This window comes from Garra rufa, chromosome 22 (genome assembly GCF_049309525.1).
Source record: "Garra rufa chromosome 22, GarRuf1.0, whole genome shotgun sequence".
NCBI classification, from domain to species: Eukaryota; Metazoa; Chordata; class Actinopteri; order Cypriniformes; family Cyprinidae; genus Garra; species Garra rufa.
Window position 1 is genome coordinate 13,043,970 of NC_133382.1, and position 25,627 is coordinate 13,069,596.

Here is a 25,627-nt window from a genome sequence, read left to right on the forward strand (position 1 = left end):
AGAATCGTCAACAGGCCAGAATAATCACCAGAAAACAGGAACAACGTAGGTAATCCGGGAAACAGTTCGATAGACATGGGAATGGTCGCAATGGCAGGAAGCAGGAATCGTCAACGGGGTACACAGTCCAGAGTCATACACAGATAATCCAACACAGAGAAAAACGCTTAGAATAATGACCATATGGAACGGTAAGACTTCGCAAGGAAGTGTGTGTGTCTGTGGCTTAAATGCATGTGGGTAAATGTGAAACAGGTGTGTGCAGCAATCAGTTCAGTGGGAAACAAGGAGCAGCTGTGTGCAGTGATTGGTGCAGTGGCTTATGGGGATTGCAGTCCAGAATGTGTGTGCAAGAGTTCATGATGAGAAGACAGACCAGATACATGACAATAAAGGTATAGGAGTAATACATCATTCTGACCTGTAACGGGTCCATTTTTATTTTAGTGCACTCACAATAGCCTATAAACAACTCATGCGTTTATAAAATAAAGGAAAACAGAAGATGCGCTTGCTGCCGTCTGTTCTTGAACATCGCTTCACAATGAACATAGAAAGCTTTAAATTACCACTTTAAAACGAAATAATTCAAATCGAAAATAGAAACGTTCATTATGTAATCTGTAGGCCTAAAGATTTAAAGATATTTCTATATAAAGGCACGTCCAATTTAGAAATGGCGAGAAATTTTTCTCTTTATCTCCATTATTGATGAATGTCTAAAATATAAAAGTAAGGAAAAGCCTAAAACAGGCCTGATTATATTTATTTTATATTAAAATTATAATGTTATATAATATACTATAATATTATAATTATAATTACAAATTATACTGGCATAGAGTATATGTAAAACTTTAATAATTGTAGCTGCTTATATTTTCAGATTTTATGTTTCTCTGTTCTATATATCTTAAAATTTAGAGGATTTGCTGCAACGCAATTTTGTCCGATATGCGAATTATTTATTAGCCTATTAGTATTTTAATCCATAAAGCAAATGCTTTAAAAACACCTTTAAAAATACTATTTTTGCATCCAGATGCTTTTAAAGAACTTTTCAAACATGTTATCTTATATCTTAATGAACTTGTATCTTAAATGTAAACCATGATTTCGTTGTATTCCCTGTGTAATGAATCTCTTACTTAGCTACATTTTAGGTACGTCTGAGCTTTGTTGTTTATGATTAAAAAAAAAATCAAGAGTTGCGCGCACTCAACAAAACTGACAAGACTCATTTGAACGCTTCTGATAGACATTGCATTCCTAACCCAACAGAATCGTGTGTGGTTCGTTATAACACTGTAAAAACGCCTAAAAAGAATTACAGTGCAGATTAGCTGATCTTAATGTAATGCCGCAATTCACATTTTCTATTCATTTTCATTTTATTATCAACAGACGTAATATATTGATTTTGTTTGTGCAGGGTAATATGTCCAATTTAGTGGCATTTTTCGGCCCCAGGTCCCCTTGGCCAGGGGAAGGCTAAGCCTTACACACGCTCCGCCTATGATACTAACTATATATATATACACCCTTAGAATATATAGCCTATATATACCCACTTAGAATAATTTTCTTCCCGACCCGACACGCTAAATTTAATTCTCATTTCCAGAATCTCACATTTAACCATTTGGAAACAATGTCGAGTATAAAACTTTTTTCGCAGTACATCCATTTCCATGTTCCACTTTTAAGACATATTATAGCCCTGCATTTTAGTCCGTCAAAGATCAAATGCGGGCTAAAATTGTATTTTAGACATTCAGTGGTGATTTAAAAAAAAAATTGCAGCGCTGGAGGAACCACGAGACCAGGCTACCATTACGGTCCTGTTAGCAGCAGTGACGGACTGGGACTAAAAAACAGCCCTGGACTTTGACTCAGCTCAGCCCACAACAACAGATGTGTGTGAAAGCTAATCAGCAGCAGACACGGGTCTCAAAATACTTAAATCTTAACCCTTATGTTTCATCTTCCAAATTATAGCATTATCTCTGATGTTGACTAAAAGATGTGTTAAAAGCATAGTGTGGAATACTCACAGAAATAAACAGCCCTCTTTTAATGTCTCTCTGCTGAAAAACTATTCAGATGAGGTGACTACCTAAAACATACAAAAACAAATGGTAGAAATGGCATGCAATCTTAAACTAAATTTATTACTTACTAATCTCTTAATTAATATGTGCAAAATATACGGCTCTGCAAAAACTGTTCATCTAACAAAGTCAAAAAATCTTGTTTCCAGCTAAAAAGTATTTTTGATCTTGTTTTGAGACTAAGCAAGAGCAGAAGAGGTTATATTATTAATCTTATTTTGAGTATATTTGTCTTATTTTGAGAATTCTTAGCAAATTCTTATTTCATTTGCAGATTATTTCACTTAATTTAAGAAGCTTTCGACTAACCTAACCCTTAAAATTCTTGATTTTAGTCTAAAACTTCTTAAATTAAGTGAAACAATCTACCAATGAAATGAGACAAATCACACTTGGTAAGAATTCTAAAAATAAGGCATATATACTCAATATAAGATTAAACACCTTATACTCTTGCTTATATAAATAACAAGGTTAAAAATACTTTTTTAGCAGGAAACAATTTTTTGACTTGATTAGATGGAGTTTTGCAGTGTGCACAAAAACGGTTTAATTACTTATTAAATATTTCTTCTGCCTTCATGTTAATGCAGCGGCATATTTATATCGTGTTTTATTGCTAATCAACTGTAAAAACTGCAATAGTTTTATTTCATTGGGGTATACATAAAAATGTAGCAACCTGAAATTACATTTGCTAAAGTCAGATAACCTAGAAAATAACCCTAATTATCCTCCTTTCGTGCTTACTTGCACTTACTTGCAATGCACTTGTCTGGGGAACTTCCCCCTGTTCCTGCACCTGTCCCTCATCTCTATGTCCCTGTGCTGCTGCGGCCGCAGCCTCCTCCTTCACACCCTTTTCTTTCCTTTTTTTTCCCCTATTACCAACACCTGCAGTATCCATGTTCTTTCTCTCAACTGCACTTGTAAACGGTTGAGTGACAAGCATTGACGAGTGAGCTTGCGCATCTATGGGCTTGTAGGCGCATTGTTGCCACCTATCGGTCTTGACATGGAACAACAGTAAATTATGAGCAAGAAAAAAAAAACTGTGACGGCTGCACAGAGGCCGACGGCCGTCCTGTTGCAGCGGCCGTTCTGGTATTCTCCCGAACGTCCAGACGGCCAGTCCGCCCCTGGTTAGCAGCATTGAGCGCACGTTCAGCACAGCTTGGAAGGGTTCCGTGTTTAAAGCTTACCACAAAACACTGGCAAAAGTAAATACCATGACTGTCAAATAGTAAGGAGATATTTTAATTATTTATTTAGAAACTACTGTTTTCTGAGTCAGTGATGATGCAGTTAACAGTCCTCTTCATATCCTCGTTGGACGCGCGCCTTTAGAGAGAAATGCATCTCTACGGACTAGCTACATAATAAAAACAGTTTTTGTTTTCTATTTGTTTTTTTCGTTAAGTAGTAATTTAAGTCTTTCTACATATTTATTTATCATGTCTGACAAAAAAATAACGGTTAAATATTTTCCACTGAAAAAAAATGTAACTGATCGAGCTTGAGCCTTCATGTCCTAAAAATGTGTTTTGCTCTCTCCGCACAAACGATTGGATATGCACCTAATAGCGCATATTTATATCTATTATTATTTATATCTTTTATTTTACATCTATGGATTTTATTTTAGCCAATTCGTGATTTGAGAAGGCAAATTGAAACACAGAGTAGGTCAACTCACTGTCTGCCGCTTGGTCTTTAAGAAACAAAAAGCTTACGTTTAACGAACAAAAATGCTCCAAATTTTTTTTTTCTAAATTAACTTAATAAAAAGGAAACGAAATTATAAATACTTTGCCGTTACATACAGAATGAATTACCGATTATGGCGCCAGATATTGAAACAACAGACATAAATACTGTCCAAATAGCCCTTTTTGTGCAGGGCTTGGCCACAGAATGTTGTTCCTTGCGCCACCTGGTGGATATTATATGAAGCGCAACAACGTTTTAAAAAAACCTAAAAAAAGCCCCTGCAGGCCGCCGCGTGGCCACGTGTGCTGAATTGCAGGCTGCCGCGTGAAAATAGACGCATTTTTAATGGCCAGATCTGTATGTTACATAACAGTAATAAAGCATTTATGTTTTTTTGTGAATCTCATTGTAAAGTGAGAATCATATGAAAATCAACTGATGTGTGACTAATATATGTGGCTTTTTACTGACATGAGTTATCTTTAAATTATTAATTATGCATATTTGTGAACCCTAAGGTAAAATGTGACTATCAATTACCAATCAAAACTGCACAAACACATCTCTTAACATTTTCTGTGCATAACATATTTTCTGAAAACCTGTCCAAAAAATGGGAAAACTGTCAAGTCAACTCCATTATTATGGCAGCAAGATGTGCACAGACAAACAACGCAAATGTAAAACATACCCAAGTCTTTAATTTGCTTTGCTGTCACATTGGATGCTTTCCGTCTCTGGACAAGCTGTTAAGTGAGGAAGCAAAAATACCATTCATTTGTAAGCAGTGTTTGTCTCTGCAAACCCTGCCATGATATTGGATTTTGTTTGAACATTTCTCATTACTACATATATTGCCAAAGATTTTTTTCTCCTTCTTTTTCTGTATACTCAGTAAATGTTTACAAGTGTTCATATGGTATTCAAGTCAAGTCACCTTTATTTATATTGCTCTTTTAAGATTACAGAATGTGTCAAAGCAGCTTTGCAGTATTAAATAGGAATATACTGTGTCAATAATACAAAAGGACAGCAGTAAACACTACATTTTCAATTAAAGGCAGTTTATCATTGAATTCAGTGATGTCATCATCCAGCTCAGTTCAATTCAAATAGTATCTGTGTAATCAAGTCAACAAAATCGCTAGAAATGAAGTCTCCTCAACTAAGCAAGCCAGAGCCGATTGCAGCAAGGAACCAAAACTCCATTGGTGACAGAAATGGAGAAAAAACCTTGGCAGAAACCAAGCTCAGTCGGGGAGCCAGTTCTCCTCTGGCCAGACGAACCAGAGGAGAACTGGCCCCAGACTGAGCCTGGTTTGTTTGGTAATTGTTTGAAAAATGTAAAATTAATTTAGTTGTTGTTTATTTATTTTATCTACAATATTAGCTGAACATTAGACTCAATCTCTAGATTAAATATGAATTGATATTAAATGTATAAAAATTCTAATAACAAACAAATATTAAGATGACTTTTTAAATATATTGTAAGTGCAAGATAAACAACATTCATTGTTTGTCATATAGTAGTCTAATGTCTATATTTAATAAGCAACAGGAGCTAAATTTTAATAGCTCTGTTTCCTGAGCTGCTGCTGCCCAAGCTCATTAATGCTCTTAAATCCCAATGCCACTGCAGTAATGTAAATTTACTTTGGGTATTGCCAATCCTTGTTTTGCTCTTTCATCCAACACAATCACTTGCATTTGTCAATCTTCTGCACTTTACTTCCTACGTCCTTGTGTGCTGATAATGCAGCTACAAATGAACAATCTTTCATAAATCCTTCAGATTTGTCTGCTTAGAAACTCTCTCTAGACATCATTTTGATATATTCAACAATCCTCCTTGATTGTTGTTGTTGTTGTTGTTGTATTGTAAGGGTGAAATTCTTAGTTGGTCCCCTGAGGTTAAAGGAGAATAGGATAGTCTTAGAATAACCTTTCATGATGTGTGTACAAAACACACTATGCAACTTGGTGCCTATGTGAAAATCACATGTTAAAGAGTGAGAGTGACACTTTATTGCCAAAAGTATTGGGACACCCCCTTCTAATGAACAGGTTTGACTAATTTACTAATTTCCATGAATACAAATCTTAACGTTTAAGCATATAATGATATTCTAGTGGATTGTGTGCTTTTAATTTTACAGCAACAGTTTTGACAGGACCCTCTTCAATTCTAACATGACAATGCCTTTGTGTATAAGGCAAGGTTTAAAAAGAAATTATTGATTCAGTCAGTGTGGAAGAACTTGACTGGTCTGCAGAAAGCAAAATATAACCTCAGCTAACCACCTCTGGTGTGAATTTAAATGCAGACCTTGAGCCAAAAATGCACACTATATGGACAAAAGTATTGGGACACCCCTTCTTTAGAACAGAAACTTGGGCAACAAAGATGGAAACAATTCATGTATTTATAAATTGTATTTCCATCTCTGTTGCAACTGTTTTGGAAGTGTCAAAAATGACTGTAACCATAGTTACAAGTAATTGGTGTTTGGTGATGAGTTTTTGGCTCAAATACTGCATTTAAAGTCACTCCAGAGATGTTCAGATGGGATTAGGACTTTCTGCAGACCAGTCAAGTTCTTCCACACTGACTGAATCAATCTTTTCTTTTTAAACCTTGCCTCATAAACATAGGATAGAATAGAAAAGGATCCTGTCAAAGCTGTTGCTATCAAATTAGAAGAAAACAATCCCCTAGAATATCATTATATGCTTAAACATTAGGATTTGTACCCATGGAAATTACTACAGTAGTCAAACCTGCTCATTAGAACGGGGTGTCCCAATACTTTTGGCAATATAGTGTATATTCCTACTGAAAAAGCAAAAAGCAAATAACTTCAGTATAGTGCTGCTCGAATGCTGTGAACCCTTTGGAATTTTCTATATTTCTGCATAAATATGACCCAAAACATCACCAGATTTTCATATAAATCCTGAAAGAAGACAAAGAGAACCCAATCAAACTAGTGAGAGTAGAATATTTTCTTTGTCATTTATTTATTGAGAAAAATGATCATTACATATCTGTGCATTGCAAAAGTATTTTGCTGCAGTAACTGAAGGTAAACGTTTCTTGTAAATGCTGATCTGTCCTGCACAATAACATGTAATTCCAAAACATTAACTTTGTTCTTCTTTAAACATTCTTTGGTTGAATGATGTGTGTGCTTGGGGTTGTTATCTTGCTGCATGGCCCACGTTTTCTTGCAACTCTGTTCTTAAACAAAACGTTTTCCTTTGGAATTTGCTGGTATAATTCAGAAATCATTTTTCCATCAATGATGGCAGGCTGTCCTCGCCAAGATGCAGCAAAACAGGCCCAAGCCATAATACTATCACCACCATGTTTCACAGATGGGATAAGATTTTTAAGCTGGAATGCAGTGTGTGTCACGAGTCTGGGCTGCGGGTTTTCCCTTCACCGCCAGAGGTCGCTGTCTCCCTTCCTCCTGCACTCTACTCCTCTAAATTGTCTACACCTGTCTGATTGCACACACCTGTCACTCGTTACACCGACAGCTGTTCCCTATTACCACAGACTATATAGTTTCCCCTCTCCCTACACTCTGTCTGTTGGAATTGTATTTATATTTTGAAGTTAGTAAGTGTCATGTCAGGTTGTGCCGTGTTGGCCTTATGTTTTTTGTTTGTGCCGTGTTGGCCTTTTTTGGTTTGAATTAAAGAGCACCTTACCTGCATTTTGGACCCTGACCTCGTCTTTTCGTGGCGCTTTTCGTGGCGCTCGTGGCAGCAAGAATGGGTCCAGCAGGGAGATTGCTTAACGTCCGCCAGGGAGACCGGTGTATCGAGGATTACGCCAGGGACTTCATTGGAGTGGCTGGGCAGTCGACCACCGAGAAGACCTGCCTCGTGGTCTTTTTCTGGGGAGGTCTGGCTGAGCCCTTCAAGTCCTTTATGCCGTACTGGCTCCCCGAGGAGTCACTGGAAGAGTATGTCAATCGTGCTCTGTACTTGAAGGGCTCGGCCTTCAGGGTGGAGTTGGCTCCTGAACCCGCTCACGTTCCTCTGGCGGCGGTGCCCGCTCACGTTCCTCTCGAGGCGGCAGTGCCCGCTCACGTTCCTCTGGCGGCGGTGCCCGCTCACGTTCCTCTCGAGTCGGCGGTGCCCGCTCACGTTCCTCTGGCGGCGGTGCCCGCTCACGTTCCTCTGGCGGCGGTGCCCGCTCACGTTCCTCTGGCGGCGGTGCCCGCTCACATTCCTCTGGCGGCGGTGTCCGCTCACATTCCTCTGGTGGCGGTGCCCGCTCACGTTCCTCTCGAGGCGGCGGTGCCCGCTCACGTTCCTCTCGAGGCGGCGGTGCCCGCTCACGTTCCTCTGGCGGCGGCGGTGCCCGCTCACTTTTCTCTGGCGGCGGTGTCCGCTCACGTTCCTCTCGAGGCGGCGGTGCCCGCTCACGTTCCTCTGGCGGCGGTGCCCGCTCACGTTCCTCTGGCGGCGGTGCCCGCTCACGTTCCTCTGGCTGCGGTGCCCGCTCACGTTCCTCTGGCGGCGGTGCCCGCTCACATTACTCTTGAGGCGGCGGTGCCCACTCACGTTCCTCTGGCGGCGGTGCCCGCTCACGATCCTCCCGAGGCGGCGGTGCGCGCTCACAAGGCTTCCGAAGCAGCGGTGCCCGCTCATGATCCTCCCGAGGCGGCGGTGCACGCCCACAAGGCTTCCGAGACGTCAGCACCCGCTAGCATCACTCCAGCAAAACCGGCGGCTGCTAGCGTCACATCAGCCAAACCACAGCCAGTTCACGTCACCACTGCTGTTCCTACACTGTCAAGTCAAGTCAAAGTTACTGTTCCTGCACTGTCAAGTCAAGTCAAAGTTACTGTTCCTGCACAGTCAAATCTCGTCACAGCTGCAGCATCGGCACAGTCTGGTCAAGCAGTACTTCCTGAGTCTGGTCAAGCAGCCCTTCCTGAGTCCGGTCGATCAGCCCTTCCTGAGTCCGGTCGATCAGCCCTTCCTGAGTCCGGTCGATCAGCCCTTCCTGAGTCCGGTCGATCAGCACTTCCTGAGTCCGGTCGATCAGCACTTCCTGAGTCCGGTCGATCAGCACTTCCTGAGTCCGGTCGATCAGCACTTCCTGAGTCCGGTCGATCAGCACTTCCTGAGTCCGGTCGATCAGCACTTCCTGAGTCCGGTCGATCAGCACTTCCTGAGTCCGGTCGATCAGCACTTCCTGAGTCCGGTCGATCAGCACTTCCTGAGTCCGGTCGATCAGCACTTCCTGAGTCCGGTCGATCAGCACTTCCTGAGTCCGGTCGATCAGCACTTCCTGAGTCCGGTCGATCAGCACTTTCTGAGTCCGGTCGAGCAGCACTTCCTGAGTCATGTCAGGACACCGCGTCACTTCTTGAGTCAAGTAAAGACACAGTAGGTCCTTCAAGGCCAAGCCACGCCTTGCCCGAGCACCCTAGCCCTCCGCTGGTCTCGCCCAGCCTCCCAGCACCTCCGTCTCCAGGCCTACTTCCGCTTCACGGGCCTGGCCCACCTTCCCTCCCCCTGTTTCACCATTCCCCCGTTTCACCTCCCTCCAGACTTTTTGGGATTTATGGATCGTCTGGAAGCCGTTCCTTAGAGGAGGGGTCCTGTCACGAGTCTGGGCTGCGGGTTTTCCCTTCACCGCCAGAGGTCGCTGTCTCCCTTCCTCCTGCACTCCACTCCTCTAAATTGTCTACACCTGTCTGATTGCACACACCTGTCACTCGTTACACCGACAGCTGTTCCCTATTACCACAGACTATATAGTTTCCCCTCTCCCTACACTCTGTCTGTTGGAATTGTATTTGTATTTTGAAGTTAGTAAGTGTCATGTCAGGTTGTGCCGTGTTGGCCTTATGTTTTTTGTTTGTGCCGTGTTGGCCTTTTTTGGTTTGAATTAAAGAGCACCTTACCTGCATTTTGGACCCTGACCTCGTCTTTTCGTGGCGCTCTTCCTAGCGCCCCGTGACAGTGTGTTCTTTTCTCCTAACATAATAGCTTCTCATTTAAACCAATAAGTTCTGTTTTGGTTTTATCCATCCATTAAACCTTTCTCCAATAGTTATTTGGCTTATTCAAGTGATCTTTAGCAAGCAATTTTCTTTTTGGAGAACAGTGGCTTTCGTCTTGCAACTCTGCCATGCACACCATGGTTGCTCAGTGTTCTCCTGATGGTGGGCTCATGAACATTAACATTAGCCAATGTTAACATTAACATTTAGTTGCTTACCCTGGAAACTTTTACAACCTTGGAGACTATTATGTGGTCTGCATTAGAGTGATCTTTGTTGGTTGACCACTTCTCGGGAAGGTAACAGTGGTCTTGAATTTCCTCTATTTGTAAACAATCTGTCTGACTGTGTATTTGTGGAGTCCAAACTCTTTATAGATGGCTTTATAACCTTTTTAAGCCTAATGAGCAACATCAACTCTTTTTCAGAGGTCCTCAGTAATCTCATCTGTTCGTTACATGATTTACTTCCACAAACATGATCAGACTTTGATAGATCCCTGTTCTTTGCATAAAACAGGTCACATACTGTAATTTGATAGTCAATGGACTGACTGAAAACACATCTGCACAGATGAACTCTAATTTCACCTTTAATTTAACTTTCTTTAGCAAAGATAAACCACTCTCCTCTTGGCTTATATGGAAATCCTCCAACATTTTTCTTAACAAATCCTCGTTTTGTTCTTCTAATTCATAACTGGTGCTGTGTTTGCCTCTCTCTACAGTGCGTATGTGTTTGCCACTTCTGAGCGGCGCATGCGCAACGCCGACGTCCTACATCATCCGCCCAGAGGAGCTTCCGTGTACAACCGGTTGGCGCAAGCTAGATAAAAGTGATTATTATGTTTTAAATATGATTATTTCTGGGAGGAGGCCTTTATTCACCTGCCAGAGCTGTGTGAGACACTTTTTTATTACGGATGGATGCACTTTATTGGACTTGTTTTGGACTGATGAAAGAGAATCACCTGCCCATGCCATTCTAAAGCTTGGAAGTGACAGGACAATTTTTAATATAACTCCAATTGCATTCATCTGTTAAAAAAGGAAGTCATAAACACCTAAGATGCCTAAAGGGTGAGTAATTAATGGGCAAATTTTCATGTTTGGGTGAACTAACCCTTTAAATGTGAATAAAAATTTAATTAAATCTGTTCATCATCAAAAATATTAAATCTCTTGACAAGACTATGGTCGATTCATATGGATTTGTTTTTACAACAGCTTTATGACCTTTTTGGATCTTTTAAATTTTGTCGTAAAAAATGTTGATGGCTTGAACTTTTGGAGGAACTTACTGTACTTGCTTTTGGGGTTTATCCCTGTCTCCCAGTTGATGATTTAAAAGGACAAATCTCAGCGGGTAAATCAACTCACGACCCGGTCAGTGGTGCGCAGAAAAAGAATGACTGTTAAAATATCTCAGCTGGGTGATACAGAACAGAACAGTATGTTGTGCAAAAAAAATCTTTAAAAAAAATCTTTCATGATCCATCAAAATAAAATGTCCTAGAACATAATTTGTTGTTAATTGAATTATTAATTTTCCAAGCTTTCATAAACAGCAGGTTTAAAAGCTTTAAAAGTGAATATGAAAACAGTAAAGGTGAATGTGACAGAGAAAAGGTGAATATGACATGAACATAATGACATCTCATGTTCCATCCCTCCTGCTGTTCAAGTACTCGATCAGTGTTTAGTGTCATCTGTACTGCTTCATTCTGCAACCAGCTGGCAAGCATGACTGACACAAGCCATCCGCAACCTTATCTCTGACAGCATGGCTCCAGCGGGGAGCTGACCTTGAGAAGTAATTTGGTGGATCAATATTTGTCTGGATGTGAAACAGAAGAAAACAGGAGAATGGCTGTTTGGCAGAAACCAGATGAAGTGAATTTTTATAGGTTTGTGGGGAGCCGCATGTGCGGAACACCACAGCAGATCTGTTTCTAATTCTTCTCATACAGACTACAAGAAAACATGCTATTTACATGCAATGCATTTATGAGCTGTCTGACAGCTCCCAGTAGTGCTCTGGGTTAATGCTGAAACCATCACATCCAATATGGTGAAAGAGTAATCTGTGGATGGCACAATTGATTGAATCAACACTGGAGTCTTTTAGGCAGACAGATGATCCAGATACTCACACTTTCAGCAATAATTAAAGGAATAAACAAAAATGTGCTGAAAATGTATTCACCCTCAGTCCATACAAGAGATGACTCATCGGAACAGATTTGGAGAAAATTTAGCATCATTTGCTGAACTGGATCTTCTGCAGTAAATTGGTGCTGTTAGAAGAAGAGTTTAAAAAACATCACAATAATCCACAAGTGATCCACATGACTCCAGTCCATAATAATAAACAAACCCATCCAGATGTTAACTTTAAACCACTGTGTCTGACTAAAATATGAGTCCTCTGTTCATAATATTGCTTTATCTAGTAAAAAAGCTGTCTTGTCTGAATATGGAGAGATTTTGATATGAGATGACAACAGGGAAGGGACTATTTTTACTGAAAGTGTCATTATGAATAATAGACTTTTGGCCAGAAGTGATGGTTTAAAGTTAAGCATCTTAATGATGGATTTGTTTTTTACAAACACACAGCTTTTTACTTCACGAGACATTAACTTACCGACTTTTATGTTTTTATCAGCTGTTTGGACATTAAGTCTGACTGCACCATTCATTGTATGGGCTCCATTTGGTGAAGTATTTATTTATTTATTTCACACTTTAGTAAGTGCCTCTCTTTACAGTATTTTAGACAACTCAGAAAGTGCTACAACAAAGCTTAATGGCATTTTAAATCAGGTGCTGTGTTTGTAGGTTATAATAACTTTTTAACTTGCTTTATTGATTCTCCTTCAGCTGGTATAAATTAATGCTTAAAAAAGGTGAAGTTTTGTTGTGAAAAAGTGAAGTTTGGCACCTAATGAGGTTCCTCGCTTTCTCCTACCTCCAGAGGAGGCTGCTCAAAAATAAATAAATAAATAAATAAATGGAATGCTCTACATGAGCAGCATCCTAATCATGTGACCTTTGCGTGCTCCTCGGCAACCGGTGTATGCTTATCAAGACCAGACTGTGAGACTTGAATTCAAGTTAAATTTAAGAGCACATTATCTTTGCAATTCTACACCAGATTAAAACGAAAATGTTCTGAAAAAAAAATTGTTCTGAATATCACTTCTGTCAACCTTATTTAATACTTGACATACTGCATGGATGCCGCTAGATGTCAGTATAACTCTAGTGCAGCATGACTGACTGAACCTTTTACCATGATATAAATAATGAAAACAAAATTAATAATTATAGAACATTTATTATAAATAATGTACATCCTGTCTCATTGGGTGCATTCTAGGACTGCCTACCAGATATACAATACATTCAATGCAAATGCACATTGTTCTTTACGGGTGCATCTTCCCCCATCCAACCCTAATTGTTATTCATTATAAACCTATTTTGCTGCAACACAATAGAATGCGGTATATAATCCACATGTGAATATTGCTGACAAGCATAGATATTTTTGAATTACAGCATTCACTTTGTGCATTTTGAACTCTGTCCACCTTTATTTGTACCATGTTTATTTGCCCATTTGCATCTCAACATAAATGCCATCTAAGGCTAATCAAACTTGACCATGTATGTAACATTATAGTACACTGCAACCAGCATTTATGATCATGAATTACAGTAGATATACGGATGATGAATGACTAGACTTAAAACAGTTATTTACGTCAATTGGTATTTATAGTCAATGTAATGCATGTCTTTATTTATTTATTTGCATAGATGCTGAATGGATAAGTCTGTGCCCAAAGCTATTACCCTGTTTCTGTGTGTATGTGGACCTGGTATTCCCTACATGAGGACCAAATGCCCCCACAAGTATAGTAATACCAGTAAATTTTTGGTCCCCATGAGGAAAAAAGCTTATGAATCATATAAAATGTCATTTTTTGAAAATCTAAAATAGCAGAAAGTTTTCTGTGAAAGGTAAGTTTAGGTGTTGGTATAAGTTTAGGGTGAGCGCATAGAAAACAGTTTGTACAGTATAAAAACCATTACGTCTTTGGAATATCTCTACAATAGATATAAGCCAGTGTGTCTGTGTGTATGTGTTATTTAGACTTTGACAGTTTCTTGTGACAGCCAGTGTTGGGCACGTTACTTTAAAAAAGTAATTAGTTATAGTTACTAGTTACTTCTTACAAACAGTAACTGAGTTAGTAACTGACTTACATTATCATAAAAGTAATTAATTACTAAGGAAAGTAACTATTGACGTCACGTACGTGATGACGTCACCGACCAGGAAGCTTAAAAGCACGTACGGCGAGAGCAGCGCTAACTTTCTGCCATTCAGCAAGCGCTCTATGTTGTTGTCACTCTCCTTTTCTCTGCCAGTTTGCACAAATTTTATTTAGAGAGTGATTGTCTGTCTGTGTGATCATGTCTTGCAAAAGGGTGATAATAAGCAGCAACATCACAGACCGTGTGTTCCTCCTTGCCCGCGTTTCATTATGGGTGAGGATACACACGGTCTGTGTGTTGTTTGTTTGGGAGCGGCACATGCTGCATCAGCTCTCGAGGGAGCTGGTTGCGTGCACTGTGAACGGCTGCACTCGTGGGGTTCGCAAATGGATCTAACAGCGGGCTTGAAGACGGGCGAGTCCCTATCTTCAGCCTCACCTGTTAGATCCATCGCCCACTCTCTGGGATCGGAAGCCCACTCTGCGGTTTCTTCCCCCCGGGGAGAGGGCGTGGCGCTCCTCTTATCTTCCTCCGAGGAGGTTGATATAGAGGGCGTCGGTGAGGAATCACCCCCTCACTCTCCCCAGTACGAGGAGCTTTTAGAGGTGGTAACTCGTGCCGTAGCCACATTAAATCTAGAGTGGCCGGCCGAGAAACAGGCCGAACCGCAGCGGAGCAAGCTGGATGAACGCTTTCTGCGGTCTCGGCCACCACCTCTGCGCAGGAGCCTTCCGTTTTTCCCGGACCTCCACACCGAGGTGTCGAGGTCTTGGGGGAAACTGTATTCGTCGTGGCTCTACAGCCCCTCCGCTGCACATTATTCTAATGTGGTGGGGCTGTCAGAGCATGCGTATACGGCGATACGCATGCTCTCGGCCCCGGGTCGAGCAGACGCTTGCGAGTTATCAGTCCCCCGAAGCGGCGTCGTTGTTGAAGGCTCCAGCGCTGCCCTCCAGAGCTCTTAAAACCACCTCAGCTCTGGTGGGTAAAGGGTATGCGGCGGCAGGTCAGGCTGGTGCGTGTCTGCACACCATGGCGTTGTTACAGGCGTACCAAGCTGACCTGCTAAAAGAGTTGGATGAAGGAGAGGGGGCTTGGCCTGATGATATTGCCGAGCTCCGGAGGACCGCTGATCTGTCTCTCCGCGCCACCAAAGAGACCGCCCGCACTATCGGCATGTCAATGGCAGCAATGGTGGCTGCAGATAGGCACATGTGGTTGACCTTGTCCAGCATTAAAGAGAAGGACCAGGTCTTCCTCATGGACGCCCCGCTTGTGTCTTCAGGCCTGTTCGGCGACGCAGTCGATTCTGTCGTCGACAGGCACCAGGAGGCACGTCATCAAGCGGCGGCATTCCAGCGGTTCCTCCCCCGCCGTACTCCAACTCAAGGGGCTGCTGGATCTCAGCAGTCCCAGCCGCATACCAGCTCCTCGTACCGGGAGGCTCAAAAACAGAGCGGGTCTGAGGGTCGTCTTGCAGGCTAAGAAGGGCTCGGCCAAACGGCCCTGACTACTATGGAGGGCCGTTGGGGACAGTCCCCTCCAGGGAAGAGCGGTTAACACCTCATTATACGGTGCCAGTCTCTCCTCGGTGTCTCCAGGGGTTTGTTCTGCCAACCCTGCCACCTACGGTGCTTCAGGGCGCAGCAGACCCCAGCGAGCGCATTTCTAGGCTACCGCCCATTATCGTGGCGGTACCGGAAGCTGTCTCTCTCAAACACCAGAGGTCAGCCTTGAGAGGCTGATTCCCTTATTAGACTTTCTGGCAGCGTGGAAACTTCTGCCGAATGTCTCTCAATGGGTCCTGCATACTGTAGAAAGAGGATACCGCATTCAGTTCGGTGCTCCTCCTCCCTGCTTCAGCGGAGTATTTCCCACTATCGTGGGCCCTCAGCAGGCTCTGGTTATGGAACAAGAGGTAAACACTCTTCTGGGGAAGGAGGCCATCGAGGTGGTCCCTCCTCACGAGCAAGAGTCCGGGTTCTACAGCCGGTACTTCATAGTTCCAAAGAAGGATGGGGGCCTCAGGCCCATTCTAGACCTGCGCATTCTAAACCGCTCAGTCATGCGTATCAAACTCAGGATGCTGACTGTAAAGCAGGTTGTCTCACAAATTCAGTCCGAGGACTGGTTTGTGACAATAGACCTGAAAGATGCATACTTTCATGTCTCCATCCTTCCTCAACACAGGAAGTTCCTGAGGTTTGCTTTCAGGGGCGAAGCATACCAATATCGGGTTCTTCCTTTCGGCCTTGCACTCTCACCCCGCACTTTCACGAAGTGTGTGGATGCAGCTTTGGCTCCGTTGCGACTCCAGGGCATCCGCATACTCAATTACATCGACGACTGGCTGATTTTGGCCCAGTCCGAGCAGATGGCGGTTCAACATCGAGATGTTGTTCTGTCACACATGAAAGAGCTGGGGTTAAGACTAAACGCCAAGAAAAGTGTGCTTTCTCCATCTCAGAGAACCACTTATCTCGGTGTAATTTGGGATTCCTCCATGATGCGGGCACACCTATCTCCCGCTCATGTAGAGTCGATTCTCAAAGAAGTCGTGAGAGTGAGAGAAAGCCGGTCACTCACTGTGAAGCAGTTCCAGAAACTGCTGGGTCTGATGGCAACTGCGTCCAACGTGATTCCTTTTGGCCTGCTGTACATGAGACCCCTACAGTGGTGGCTCAAAACCAAGGGGTTCTCCCCGAGGGGAAACCCGTTTCACATGATCAAGGTTATGCGGCGATGCTTTCGTGCCTTGGACATGTGGAGGAATCCTTGGTTTTTAAATCTGGGCCCGGTACTGGGAGCTCCTTGTCGCCGCGTCACGCTTGCGACGGACGCATCCCTCACCGGTTGGGGAGCGGTCATGAGTGGCCGCTCGGCCCGCGGTCTGTGGAGGGGTCATCATCTCACGTCGCACATCAATTGCCTGGAGATGTTGGCTGTGTTTCAGGCTCTGAAACACTTCCTCCCAGACCTAAGAGGCCACTATATGTTGGTGCGCACCGACAACACAGCGGTGGTCTCTTACATCAACCACCAAGGCGGTCTGGGTTCGCGCCCCTTGTACAAGCTGGCGCACCAGATACTTGTGTGGTCCCAGGGAAAACTCCTCTCGCTGAGAGCAGTCCACCTCCCTGGGCACCTCAATGTGGGGGCAGACATCCTGTCGAGGCAGGGGCCGAGGCCCGGGGAATGGATGCTTCACCCCTCTGTGGTGAGGCAGATCTGGAGGGTCTTCGGGGAAGCTCAGGTGGACCTCTTTGCGACCCAAGAAAACACGCAATGTCCCCTTTGGTTCTCCCAGTGCCATCCAGCTCCACTGGGGCTGGACGCCATGGTACAGACGTGGCCGAGGCTGCCAGTTTGACCCAGTTAACTGCCCAGTTGGTACAATGCTGGAGTTCTTACAGGCCCGTCTCTCCGCAGGGTTAACCCACTCCACCTTGAAGGTTTACGTGGCGGCTATCTCTGCTTACTACGCCCCTCTTGGTGGCACTTCAGTGGGCAGACACCCATTAGTTACACGTTTCCTCCGCGGTGCGCTGAGGTTGAGGCCTCCTGTACGCTCTCGAGTCCCTCCTTGGGACTTGGCCGTGGTGCTTGATGCCCTCTCCAAGCCTCCTTTCGAGCCTCTAGAAGAGATCTCAGATCGGCTTCTCACTTTAAAGACTGCGCTGCTTCTGGCGATCAAGTCTCTTAAGAGGGTTGGGGACCTTCAGGCCCTCTCTGTGGCCCCTTCCTTTCTTGAATTTGCACCTGGCATGGCCAAAGCTTTTCTGTATCCTAAGTTGGGATACCTTCCTAAGGTCCCCACTGTCACACCACGCCCAATCATACTCCAGGCCTTTCATCCTCCTCCCTTCAGGAAACCCGGCCAGCAGAAGCTTAACTGTGTGTGTCCAGTGCGAGCACATCACCCCTCAACATTAGGGGTCAAGGCTCACTCGACCCGAAGTATGTCTGCCTCCAAAGCCCTTCTTTCGGGCCTTTCCATTCAAGACATTTGTAACGCTGCGGGATGGTCCACGCCCCTCACCTTCACTAGGTTATATGGCCTAGATCTTCCAGCCATTCCTGGCTCTTTCGTCCTCTCGCCCTAACCCAGCAGGGACCCCTTCAGTATGGCGGCGTGGGCATTCTCGTTCCCAAAGCGTTTCGACGCAGCGCGAGTTACCTGGAAGGGAACGTCTCAGGTTACGTATGTAACCCTAGTTCCCTGAAGGGAACGAGACGCTGCGTCTCGAGGCCATACTTCAGGCATCCCTGCGACACCTCGGTGTGGAGGTCCGGGAAAAACGGAAGGCTCCTGCACAGAGGTGGTGGCCGAGACCGCAGAAAGCGTTCATCCAGCTTGCTCCGCTGCGGTTCAGCCTGTTTCTCGGCCGGCCACTCTAGATTTAATGTGGATTTAATGTGGCTGCTTATTATCACCCTTTTTGCAAGACATGATCACACAGACAGACAATCACTCTCTAAATAAAATTTGTGCAAACTGGCACGAGAAAAGGAGAGTGACAACAACATAGAGCGCTTGCTGAATGGCAGAAAGCTAGCGCTGCTCTCGCCGTACGTGCTTTTAAGCTTCCTGGTCGGTGACGTCATCATGTACGTGACGTCTCTCAATTCCATTGGACTGATTACACACATGCTCAGAGTGTGGTCACGCTGAAGGCATTCCCAACGCGTTTCGACGCAGCGTCTCGTTCCCTTCAGGGAAGTAGGGTTACATACGTAACCTGAGACGTTATACTACAAATAACATGGTTAAACTATGGTTAGTGTAGCAATTATGTTTGTGATCATGGTTTAACCAAGGTTTTTTGGTTTTATTTGTAGTAAAAGCATGTTTAATTTTCGTAAGAGATATGTAAATAAAACAACCTAAATCTCACCAAATACCTACTTTACAGACATAAGAAATATATGTATAGAACGCTTGAAATGTCTACTTATAAATGAAGTAAGTCACATCAAAAACAAATATTCTCTGACAAAGTAATCCGTATGTTACCAACACAAGCTCCAGTTTTTCCCGTCTCATAATCACACCCACGAGCTTTAAAGGGGTCATTGGATTCTTTAGGGTTTTAATGAAGTCTAAATATACTTTGGTTAAAAATTCTAAATAGTAGTGTAATAAAACACCCTTTTACCTTGTCAAAATCAGCTCTGCAAAAAATCAACTCATTTTATTGTATGGTCCCTTTAAATGCAAATGAGCTCTGCTTGCCCCGCCCCTCTCTGATGTGGGATTATGAGCCGTAATGTTTACTTTAGCCGCATTTAACTGTGAAACTTGCCAACAAGCACATAGAAAGGCCTTTTGCAAAGTTGCATAAAAAACCCTTATACTCACTTCTGCTGTGGTTGAAGCTGCATCAGGAACGATTCGCACGAACTAGACCGAATGTAGATCGGGATCGGCGCTTTCCTTTTTAAAAACGAAAGTAACGTTATCCTCTGCATCTTCACCGGCTCAGATGTCAGGAGTAAATGACTACTGCTATGTTCATTATTACATCCAACAACAGAACACCTCAATCGCTCAATCAGAGACATTCTTGTTTTCCCCTGCACCTGAGTCGACACAATGGCGATCGGAGTTGGACTGTTTCAGCTCGGTGAGGGCGGCTCTAAGGTAAGGCACTCATCTCAATCAGCTCAATCGTGGGAGTGGCCTCTGTCGGTGTGCCATCACGCTGACAAAAAGCTGAGAATTACCTGATTTTAAAAAGGGGATATTACTTTTAAAGTCAAAGTCAACTTTATTGTCAATTCTGCCACATGTACAGGACATACAGAGAATTGAAATTGGGTTACTCTCTGACCCATGGTGCATACAAGTAACATTAAATACAAACAGTAACATTAGATACAAACAGTAACATTACATACAAAGGTAGAATTTAAAAAATATGAATAAATACAAATAAACATAATATATAAAATGAAAAACACAATATACAAGTAAGGGCACATGGTAGAGAGTGCAAACCACATAAACAATGTAAACAATATAGTGCAACAGAGCATGTAAATGTGTAAAAGTGTCAGAGCAGTCTTGTAACTGTCTATGAGTAGTGTGAGGTAGTTGGCAGACCAATGCTGCACAAAGTGACTGGTGCAGGTCAGTGTGTGTGTGTGTGTGTGTGTGTGTGTGTGTGTGTGTGTGTGTGTGTTAGAGTTCAGAAAGTTTGTGGGGCAGAAGAGGGGAGTGAGGGCAGAGTAGGGAGAGAGTTGAGCTTCCTGACAGCCTGATGGGTGAACCTGTCCTTCAGTCTGCTGGTCCTGGCCTGGAGACTCCGCAGTCTCCTCCCTGATGGCAGCAGGCTGAAGAAGCTTTGCATTGGGTGGGTGGGATCGGCTGCTATGCAGAGGGCTTTTTTGGTGAGACGTGTGCTGTAGATGTCTTGGAGGGAGGGGAGAGGGACACCAATGATCCTCTCAGCTGCTCTGACTATGCGTTGGAGAGTTTTTTGGCAGGACGCATTGCAGGCTCCAAACCACACAGTGATGCAGCTAGACAGGATGCTCTCGATGGTTCCTCGGTATAATGTGTACATGATGGGGGCTGGTGCTCTTGCTCTTCTTAGTTTGCGGAGGAAGTAGAGACGCTGCTGTGCTTTCTTGGCCAGTGCAGTGGTGTTGTTTGTCCAGGAGAGATCCTCAGTGATGTGCACACCCAGGAACTTGGTGCTGCTCACTCTCTCCACAGACGCACCGTTGATGGTCAGAGGAGCATGCTGAGTGTGCGCTCTTCTGAAGTCAACAACAATCTGTCTATATATATTGTCTCCGCACCACGTGGCCAGGCGGCTCACCTCGCTTCTGTAGTTTGTCTCATCCCTGTTGCTAATGAGACCCACCACAGTCGTATCATCCGCAAACTTGATGAAGAGGTTGGAGCTGTGTGACGGAGTGCAGTCGTGGGTCAGCAGAGTGAAGAGGAGGGGGCTCAGCACACATCCCTGAGGTGCCCCCGTGTTTAGAATGATAGTGGTGGATGTGTTACTGCCGACCCGTACTGCTTGCGGTCTTCCTGTGAGGAAATCCAACAGCCAGTTACAAAGTGAGGTGTTGAGCCCCAGCTGGATCAGTTTTTGTGTGAGCTGTTGGGGGATTATAGTGTTAAATGCTGAACTGAAGTCTATGAACAGCATTCGGACATATGAGTCTTTTTTGTCCAGATGTGTGAGTGCTGAGTGGAGTGCAGTGGAGATGGCATCATCGGTCGAGCGGTTGGGCCGATATGCAAACTGGAAGGGGTCCAGTGAGGGGGGAAGGACAGATTTAATGTGCTGCATGACTAGCCGTTCAAAGCACTTCATGAGGATGGGGGGTAAGTGCAACTGGATGGTAGTCATTAAAGCAGGAAGGAGATGACTTTTTTGGCACCGGAATGATCGTGGTTGCTTTTAAAGATTAGCTTTTAAATTTGCTTTTAAAAAATAGCACTGGGTGGATTTTTATCATTGTAGGGTGGTTGTGTACACAAACTGCCAACACACATTAATGTTCAAACAACATGTAAAAGTGAGTTTTGCATCCGATGACCCCGATGAATTTTAAACATCCACATGAGACCTGTAGGTAAACGCCCACATCATCTCCATAAACAAATGTGAACATTCATCAAGTTCATCTTGGCTACTTTCGTTTCTGGAAGAAGACATGCTGAGAGGAATAAGCCAGAATCTACCTCAGTAGAAGAACACAACGCAATGCAATGCACAGCTTTGCAGGTCCTATGGCTGAGAGAGAGCCCACTGGGATGAAAACCGCTTTAGTGAGCTCAATTATAGTAAAGAGTCAAAGAGCCATTCTATAATTAGGGGTACATGTCATGTCCATGGACTCTATTATCAATTTTACTATTTTTTCCATTAACTTTTCACTTTAAGCAATGATCACTTTTATATCAGGGTATTCAACTCTAATTCTAATTCATTTAATACAAAATCCAACAGATACCCATCGTTTATCTTGCAAAAATGGCATATTCTATACTGTAATTAGCTGTTTTTGTGCTGTCCGATTTGGTAAATGTGAGGTTTTGCTCTTCAGATTCGCTCTAAAAATACATGTTTTCTTTTCTTTTTCACATATTTATAAATATGTGTCCAAAATAATCATTAAATTATGAGAAAGGTGTTTTTTATTATTTATTTTTTTTCATCTATCTACACTAAATCATCCATTTTGTGTATGTCTGAGAAATAAGTGTCAACCGTGTTACTCCCTATAAAACCCCCTATAAATCAGCAATGGTTTGTTCCAAAGTCACATGTCCCAACATCAGGTGATGAAATTTCCAATTTTGGAGGGAAAATTGAAGATGGTGTGGTAAGTCATAACTTTTACATACCTCTTCAGTAATTTATCTATATTATTGTCAGCACATAGAGTAGATTAACTGACCGTCAACTGTGATATCAACATGTTCTGGTGAACTTGCATCACATATGTTATATAACACATACAGTATGTTATATTTATAAATATGTAGAGAAACAATTATAAATGTCACAAATCCAGTTTATGGACATCCATCCAATTGTTGTACAGTGTGACAAAAATAATGTTAGATTGATGTGCGCATGGCCAGTGGCCAGAGCTGTATCCTTCTAGCCTAAACCATGTTAATCTCTGGAGAATAGACTCAAAAACCTTCAAACTAATGTGTTATCAAACATGTGCTACTTAATTCATGTTTCATTTGACACAGCATTTGTCCATAACACAGTTGACAAAATAATGAATCAAAGGTTAATTTTCATTACCATATTTAAAAAGTCATTAGAGCTAAAGCTTGCCAAATAATTAAATTAGCACATTAAGGGGATGTATTATTCAACTGCTTAGTTTATTTATCAAAAAATCATAGTGATTTCCTGACATTTTAGCTGACATAAAATGTACCTCTAAATATAGAATGACTCAGTAACGCCACATTTTATTGTCAGTAATGGTAACTGCGTTGTAACCAGGAAATTAGTTTGATTACTCGTTACTGAAAAAAAGTAATGCTGTTAGTAATGCTGTTTATTTATAACGCCGCTATTCCCATTACTGTTAACAGTCTGTGAATAACTTTTTTGCCGTATACCCTGTTGAAAAAAACAGCTGGTTAGGTATGTTTTGAAGCATGGCTGGTGGTTTAAGCTGTGTGTTCCCTTCCGGGAACTCGAGCCGCGTCAGGAACGCTATGGGGAACGCCATTGGCGGGCCGCACTCTGAATCATGTCTTGCAACCAATGAACGACGGAGGTGACGTCACAGGCGCGGTGACGTCACCGACCAGGAAGTATAAAGCACGTGCGTTTGAAGCCCGCGGCAGCTTTTGTCATTCAGCGAGAGCGCTCTGTGTCTGTCTGTCTACCATTTGCTGTTTTTGTGCCCAGTTTGGTACACTTTTATTTGAGCAAATGGCGTCTGCTTCTAGTAGAAAAGCAACCAGAAAAGCGGTGGCGGTACAGCGCCCGCATAGGCAGTGTGTTCCTCCTTGCCAACGCTACATTGTTGGTGGGGATACACACAGCTTATGCGTGGTCTGCTTGGGAGCGGAGCACGCCCAGTCAGCCCTCGAAAAGGCTGGCTGTGAGCACTGTGATCGATTGCCAGTGCGTGTGCTTCGCTCCCGGAAAGCCCTCTTCGAGGAGGGGGCTTTCACCAGCGTTCCCCGCGGGAGTGGCCCCGCTTCCGCCGAGGCGGAGCGGCAGCTGCACTCGTGGGGCTCGCAGCTCGATTTGCTGGAGGGAATGGAGACGGGTGAACCCCTATCTCCGCCCTCACTCAGCCAATCGAGTGATCTTCTCTTGGACGTGGAAGCCCGCACTGCGGTTTCTTCCCCTCCAGAGTTGATCCCAGAGCTCTTGTTGTCTTCCTCCGAGGAGGTCGACCTTGTAGCTCCGGATGATGTGCCACAACCGCCGCCCCGCTCGCCTCACTACGAGGAGCTTTTGGAGGTGCTGACGAACGCTGTGGCCAAGCTCAACATCGCTTGGCCCGCGGAAGAAAGTCGCAAAGCATATGAGCCGCAGCGAAGCGCACTAGATGAGCGCTTCCTGCGGACACAATCAGCACCTCCTAAGCGGAGCCTTCCCTTCTTCCCCGATCTACACAAAGAACTTTCTAGATCTTGGGAGAACCCGTACTCCTTCCGCCTATTCAACCCCGCTGAGAACTATGGAAACATCGCGGGCGCGGAGGAGTGCGGATATAGGGCAATGCCACGGGTAGAGCAGACGCTTGCGGGCTATCTGTCCCCCGGTTCGGCATCAGCCCTAAAGGCTCCGCCCTTGCCCACTAAGCCCCTAAAAGTTACATCAGGCTTAATGGGCAAGGCGTACACGGCAGCAGGTCAGGCTGGCGCTTGCCTTCACACCATGGCAGTGCTACAAGCCTATCAAGCCGACCTGCTGAAAGAGTTGAGTGACGGTGAGGAAGTGAATGTGTCAGAGATGCAACGTACTGCAGATCTCGCTCTCCGCGCCACCAAGGAGACCGCCCGCGCTGTGGGCCGGTCTATGGCAGCCCTGGTGGCAGCGGAGAGGCATCTCTGGCTGTCCCTGTCCGAAGTTAGAGAAAAGGACAGGGTCACGCTCCTGGACGCCCCCTGCAGCCATCCGGCCTCTTTGGTGCCTCGGTTGACACAGTTGTCGCCAGGCACCAGGAGGCTCGTCGACAGGCTGCGGCGTTCAGGTCCTTCCTTCCTCGCCGGGTTTACTCCTCTGGGGCTGCTGGACGGGAGCAGCCCCAACCGTGTACGAGCTCCTCGTATAGAGAGGCACAGAAACGGAGCGTCGCCACCCGTACCCCTCCGGCCCAGCCTAGAGGACGGGGAAGGCGACGCCCTAAGTCGCGGGCGCCCGACAGAAGGCCCGACCTGAGGGTCGTCCTTCAGTCGAGGAAGTCCGCGGCTAAGCGGCCCTGACAGTTGTGGCTCAGGGCCGTTGGGGGCAGCCCCTCACGAGCGGGTTTGCACCGCACCCCCGAGTGCGGTTTTCAAACCCCCTCGAGGCCCTCAGAAAACCGAGGAGCTAGTTCAGGAGTTTCCTGCCAGCTCGCTGTTACAGGTCTCCGAGTTAGTTCCTCGAAGAAATCCAGACACCAGTCTCGAGAGGCTGGTACCCTTAGTAAACTTTCTGGCAGCGTGGAAACTACTGCCAAATGTTTCAAAGTGGGTCCTGCGTACTGTAGAGAAAGGTTATGCTATCCAGTTCGGCACCAAGCCGCCACCTTTCAGCGGGGTATTTCCAACATTAGTAAGCCCCGAGCAGGGTCTGGTAATGGAACAAGAAGTAGATACTCTTCTGAGGAAGGAGGCCATCGAGGTGGTCCCTCCTCAAGACAGGGAATCCGGGTTCTACAGCCGTTACTTCATTGTTCCGAAGAAGGATGGGGGGCTTCGGCCCATTTTAGATCTCAGGCTTCTAAACCGCTCAGTCAGAAAACTGAAGTTCAAGATGCTTACTGTCAGACAGGTCGT